Source organism: Scleropages formosus, chromosome 15 (assembly GCF_900964775.1).
Source record: "Scleropages formosus chromosome 15, fSclFor1.1, whole genome shotgun sequence".
Lineage (NCBI taxonomy): Eukaryota > Metazoa > Chordata > Actinopteri > Osteoglossiformes > Osteoglossidae > Scleropages > Scleropages formosus.
In genome coordinates this window covers 15,962,779-15,969,885 of record NC_041820.1, presented here as the reverse complement: position 1 = coordinate 15,969,885, position 7,107 = coordinate 15,962,779, and positions in this window count along the sequence as shown.

Sequence of the window (7,107 nt, the reverse complement as noted above, 5' to 3'; positions counted from 1 at the left end):
TCCATCTCTAGGTAGGGAGTGTGCCCTAGAAACGGAGAGATGGGGGTAGGCGCTGGGGCTCTCTGTGTGTGCGTGTGCGCGCGTGTGTGTGTGGTGGTGCTCGTGGTGGTGGGGGAGTAGCGTGACCGCTCTGCCACTGCCATCCCCACAGGGTTGTTAATTCTCCTCCCCGCTCGCAAACCCCCCGCTCCCGGCCGGGAGAAAGCCACATCATTCTCCATTCTCCAGGTCAGAGTGGGAACAATTAAGTGTGGAGGGCATGGAGGCGCGGAGCGGCCGGCCGACAGTTGATGAATGTGTGGGCAGGCTGCAAGTGACAATATGCAGACAAGCGAGATCATTTGCAAATGGATGCAGGGAGACAGAGGGAGAGAGAGGGAGCTGGAGTCAGGGCCGGCCAAGCAGGAATTTAACCCCTTCCGCACCTTCCGCGGACAGAGTCTTCCAGGGGAAGCGGCCACGGGGTTGGGGGCCCGGCCGTGTCCGTGAGAGGAGCGCCCACGCCGTCCAGAAGGACTGCGTGTGCACGACAGGTGAACGGCGCTGGTTGTGCCCCCTGGTGGCAGGGGATCGCCCGTACTTGATTATGGCCGTGGCTCTAATACACGGAGGAGCGCGAGTCCACGGGGACTCGGCGTAGTCCGGGGAGGCCTGCGGCTGCAGCGCAACGCGCATCCAGAGCGAACCCATTAGGTTAATAATAGCGGTTTAATAAGCAGGGGTAATGTCCAGGCTAATCCCACATTAATCATAGCGCATTCAACCACGCTTTCTATATTTACTGCTGTGAAACCACTTGAGGCGATCGCATGCCGTCGCCTCCAAATATCCTCGTGTAGGAGGGCCGCTTTTGTCCACGCAGTGAACGCGCGCTCGGCTTTGCGCGGCCAAACGCGCTCCTCCTAAATTAAAAGCCGGCGAGCGATGGGCAGCCGATGGACTATTTCGGCGTGGGATCGTGAGGTCGCTTCCTGCCGCGCGGTTTCCCGCGGGCGACCGGTGCGCCGTGACCTCTCTGAAGCCGGAGAAGGGAGTAAAGAGCTTCCGTGGGGACTCGAGTCCCACGCGCTTTTTTTCGGAGCGGCGCCGGTGCGGGGGTGCAGCGACGTGCCGTGGTCCACCTCCGCTCGGAGGTGAGGCGGGAAGCCGGCCTGGCAGAGCGGGCCCTCGAACGCTTCCTCCGGCTCTTCGCTCGGGACGGGAGTCGATCGATCACGGTGCCTTAACGAGACGTTCCCGCACCCTGAAGGACGTTTCCATGAGCTCGCCCCGCCGCGCGTTTCCTGCGCGCTTCCTCCTCCTCTGCGTGTGTTTGGCTGCGCTCGCAGGAGCTTGCCGCTGTTTCCCGCTTTCCTTGCCAAGAGCTCGCGCTGCTTTCTGAGCAAACCTGATCATCAAACCTGATGTTCCGTAGCGGCGGGCAGGGCGGCCCGCTAGGGTGCGGGTCGGGGGGTCAGGTGAGGAGGAGCCACGTTCCGCGCGCTCCTTTGCCGCGCATCCGAGGTACGACCCAGCGGAGAGCGCGAGCGGATTAAAACGCTTCCTCATCACCGAGCGACGTTTGCTTCCTTCATCTTTTTATTATTCCCTGAAATTATATTACAAATTATTTAAATATCTTCACAATTGTTCAACTAGAAATATTGAAAGGAGGCATGTATGCAGCGAAAATTCAATTGGACTGAGACAAACTAATATGACATTTCATTTCTATAAATAATTACTGGCCCAAAAGTCCCCCGACGGCCTTGCCTGGAGGAGATCAAACTTCTAATGCTCTTAAAATTGTCTGCCATCTTTTATTTATGGCATTTTATATACTTTGTTGCCTCAAAATCCCTAGAAACTCTTCATTGTATCTGATGCGGGCTTGCCATAATGGAATTGCGCTGTGTGGAAGCGTACAGAAGTGTTTTTACATTGTGGGTTTTTAATAACAAAAGTGTTATCTCCCCTTATATAGAGAATGAGAGCAGAGATTGTAGAGAATGAATTTCGCCTGGGTCTGGAGATCAATATTCAGGCAGCTTGCAAAGACCCAGCCGCGCAATATGTGCTGCTCTTTCTCTGCTCCGGAGGAAGCGAGAGCGCTTTTCGCAGCGCTGCCGTCACAAGGGCTTGTGTGCGCTCAGCTCCGCGGGACGAGTCACCGGGGGCTTCGGCTCGTCCCCGTCGGCGCGACGCCTTGAAATGTACTCCCCGCTCTCCTCCAGCACGTGCGAGCGGGGCGTGGCGTGGCGTGTTTCCACTCGGAGCGGGAGACGCCCGAGAGCCGCTCCCACACCCGGTAACGCACGCACACGCGCATGGACGCACCCGGAGACGCCCACCGATCACCTGGGCGAACCACGCGAGGGTGACGTGATGCGGCGGCCTTGTGGGCTTGCTCGGTCCCGCTGCTTCTTCTCGTCCCTCTTGCGACGGCCAGACCGCCAGGGTGACGGGCGGCCCCGGTCGGTGGAGCGCCGCCGTGCCACAAGCCATCTCATCTGGCCACTCCGAGTGTCCACCTGAGTGTCCATCGCTTGTCACCCTGCTGCTCCTGCCGGTCAGCGGCCCGTTTCTAGGTCAGGCCGTGATGCAGATGAAGCCCGACACGAGCCCATTCCACGTGCTTGTCTGCTAAAAGTGCAGCGCGGCGCCGGCGCGTGAGCCATCAGCCTCGATCGGGACTCGCCGTGTCCCCGTTCCTTCGGAGGGAAAGACATGCGACGAGGATCGCGCTTTCCTCAGCGTCTCTCTGAGAACACCAGTAAACACAGGACACGTCCGAACTTGGTCACCTTTCCCAGAACTCCTCCGGACGGAGAGCGCCGGTGACTCACACATATGGCTGAACGTCTTGCTGACATAATATATCTCATTGCAACTTACATTTATTTAGCAGACACTTTTCTCCAAAGCGACTTCCAATGAACTCTCTGTAGTGTTATCAGCCCACACACCTTATTCACCACGGTGACTTACACTGCTAGATACACTACTTACACTGGGTCACTCATCCATACATCAGTGGAACACACTCTCTCCATCACTCACACACTATGGGGGAACCTGAACAGCATGTCTTTGGAGTGTGGGAGGAAACCAGAGCACCCAGAGGAAACCCACACAGACACTGGGAGAACATGCAAACTCCACACAGACCAAGGTGGGGATTGAACCTACATCCTCTCACACCACCCAGGAGCTGTGAGACAGCAGAGCTACTCGCTGTGCCACCGTGCCGCCTTAATTATAGACTTTAGCAGGAATTAGGCACTTCAACTGTACGCAGATGCTTCTCATGTATTATTCAGCGCACAATTAATATTTAATTGCACTTTCATATCGGTCAAATGACACCCTTTTACAGCTGAATGTATCACCTGTGCTGTTATTCATGTGGAGCGACTGTGAGATGCCTACAGCCCCCTCCGCACTCGTACACCTCTCCGCCGTGTTCGTGTCAGAGCTCGTGTCGCGCCTCTGTTTGTCTGCCCACGGTAGCGTCTTCTCAATGAGCACCAAGAGCCAGAAGAGGGCAGTGGTGGCCAGTTGATGAGGTGAAGAGACTAATTAGTGCTGGTGCTCCTGGTCAACGCCCCCCCCCCCCAGCTGTGCGTTCGCACAGAAGACCGCTGGTGGACAACAAAAGACCGTATCGCTTCAGGATCTGTTCCATAGACATATAAATATTGCAGTGAGTGCATTCATAGCTCAGCCAAATGTCCCCTAATTTCTAGCGGTGAACCCCCTGGTGCTCACCTAGAGAAAGAAAGAAAATGGAGTAAAGCAGACTGGTAGAACTCTGGGAGCTTGTAGGGCACTGTGTTTTCGGGCAACGTGTTCTCTTAATTCCCTCCTCGATTTTGATGGATCCTACATAATTTTTTTTAAAAGTGCAGCCCCACTTAAAACACACACATTGACTGAAACCCCTCGTCCCAAGTGGGGTTGCGGCGAACTGGCGCCTAACCCAGCAACACAGGGCGCAAGGCTGGAGGAGGGGGGGGACACACCCAGGATGGGATGCCAGTCCATCACAAGGCACCCCAAGCAGGACTCAAGCCCCAGACCCACCGGAGAGCAGGCCCCAGCCAAACCCGCTGTGCCACTGTGCCTCCTCCTATAATTTATTCCATCAAAATTCCACCAGGTTACCCCAAACATAGCCAAAAAAAGTTTTACAGACCACAGAGACACAAGTGTTGGAATGGTGAAATTGGGAATTGGGATATTTATTCTCAGCACTGCCGTAATTCTCTAACGAACGGTTTAGCCGTTGCCGGACAATACCGGATTTATCAAACAGCACCACGGTACAAAAGGTGCCACGATACAATCGGAAACAACAATAGTGAGCTTAAAGGGTTATGGAAACCGTAGTTAACAAGCGTTAAGCTGGAGAACTAGACAACCGTTGTAAAGTTTGCTTGACACGAAGTAGCAATCTAGCTATCTGAGGCCGAACCTTACCGTACAACGACTTAAATCTCTGAGCGGTGCGCTAGACAAGAGCGTTCGCCTGGCAGCGGCGCTCACATCGTTGAACCTACTGCAGGAATAGAAGGACGGGTCTCAGTCTTGAAGTATTTGAAGCATATTTATAACACAATAGGTGGGCCTTCTGTTAGTGAGAGATATTAAATGGGAACATTAATATATTTGCATTACCTCAATAAAACTTACATTTTTATCATCAGTACAAACATATAAATAGGTAAAGCTTTGAACTGGACTGATTTTTCACTCTTTTGATTTTCAGAAATTAACATGTTACTGCCTTTATATTAATCTCAAGTCATCTGTATACACAGGGAAAAAAAAACTTTATAACCCAGTTTTGATTGTGAAATCATTGACTTCTAATCATCACATTTTTTATTTTTCCTTGGATGTCATACATATGATTCTAGGCAGTTTTAAAAAAGCTAACGGAAGCTTAGCCTAAATTCCCGTTTTTATCTGGGGACAGAAAGCAAGTTACCTATTTTTACCTTATGACCTCACATCCATACATCATCTTAGACTGAATTGAGTATACTCACTTGAAAAGTCACAAAGCAATAGAAAGGGAATTCCTTTACTACAGTCTCTAGGATATTTTCAAAATAGACATGAGATTGCTATTGTCCTTCCAAAGCTCCCGATGACTGAAGACGCTAAACGGAAGTCAATCTGCCGTATTCCTCATTCACGCAGGACTTTTTGAATGCCCCATGCATAAATATTTGACCCTTCAGCAGACCAGATTTCTCTCTGTAGACTAAAACGGGCAAAGAATCAAGCAGAGGGCAATCTTTAATGTTCCTCAAAGCAGCATCCTCGAAGAATCTTGTGGCCATATCCATCACAGTAAGCAGATATTGGTTTCCCTGTGAGGTTCTTGGCCGTGGTCCTTCAAAGTCAATCGTAACTCTGCTGAAAGTTTAGAAAAAAACAAGACTGCATAGGAGAGGGGCTTGTGGGGAATGTGTGATTCCTCCGACAGCTAGCAAACATGGAAAAATCATGGAAACATTCAGAATGTCTTTGTGAATTTCAGACCAGGTTTTTTTTGCGTGTTCTTTGTCTCGTGAATATGACCCGCTGTATGAATCTTGTAAGCCAATTGTAAAATCTCATCTTCACATCATGCTGGAGACAGTTTGGTGTACCACCCTCAAGCTTTCAATACCATGGCGGCCTGAAGTCCTCTAGCTTCTTATGATGGTACCGATAAATAGGTAGAACATTCACACACGGTCTCCATTCCTCTTCTTGGAAGTCGGAAGTATGTTTGGGTGAACGTTTACTGTACTTTTCATCTTGGCACCTGCTGTTGAGGAGGTTGCTGAACCTCCCACCGAGGACTCTTGGAAAAAAAGGCAGTGGAGGTGGGATGCTGGTGGGTTTGTGGAAAACTGTGTGCGGCAGCGTGAAGGTTAATGGGCATCTATATATGCTCTATGTAACTGACAGCTGGGAATGGCCAGGGTTTTTAACATTTCCCTCCCGAAGTTTGGTTTTTAAACAATGTTTAACTGGGAACCATTCTGTTGTGCTCCTACCAAAGCATCTCACCGAAACCCATCGTCATTACATCACACTGGTTCAAGTGTCTAACAAGAGCTTGCGCATGAGCGACCTCGCAGGCTGGGGAAATTTCTGGAATTTCAGCCCGTAGGACTTCCAGTTATAGAGAAACTGTGGAGCACTGACTGCGTTCAGCTCGAGGTAAAATGGCGCGTTCACAGAAAACCAAACTGTCCACCGAGCTCGGTAAAAAAAGAACAAAAGGCACATCGTTCCTGTAGTCAGTATGCAAAGATCGTACCCCATCTGTATCCTGCAAGGTCATAACTGGTACCTCTTATCCGCCATCATTATTGAGAATAAAATCATAAGATAAAATCATTAGATATAGATGATCCTTAGATTTTCTGCAGTTTCACTGTAACAGACTGACATAAGACCTGGCAGTCACCAGAAGAAAAAAGAAATACTTGGTAAAAAGTTTATAGGTTTAGCTTGAAAACTCCATTTCGTTCCTAAGCCATTTTCAGCACAGAGGTAATGGAGCGGCTCTCGACCGGGGTGCGTGAACCCCTGGGGGTACCTCAAGGCATGAAAGGAGGTACCTCAGGGGCTGCATCTAATATGGAGCATTTTTCATTTACTCATTTTTTAGTAAAATATTTATCTACTAATTGTGAATTATGAAGCAATTTTCTGTGTCTTTTTGTGTGGAATTTAGAGATGCGCACACCAATTTATACTGAAACAATATGATTTCTTAGCATATATACACACACACACGCATACATAGGGGGTGTCCGAGCACCTGGCAAACCCTCAATGGTGTATCCTGGCAAAAAAGGGTTGGGAACCACTGATGTAATGGAGTTCAGGTTTTTGTGGTACCGTAAAAGACCCGGAGATAGTGGATATGTGGGTTTTCCCACAACCCTCTCGACAATGAAGTCATCATTTTTGGTCCATCTAACAGCAAAAAATCATTAGCAAAAGGTAAAAATTCTGAACTTACACAGGTTATATTTTTATTGTTCAAATCAATTCAATTTATTTTTATAGAGCACGCACACAGTGACACTACTGAACAAAGGCATAAGACAAATAGACAGA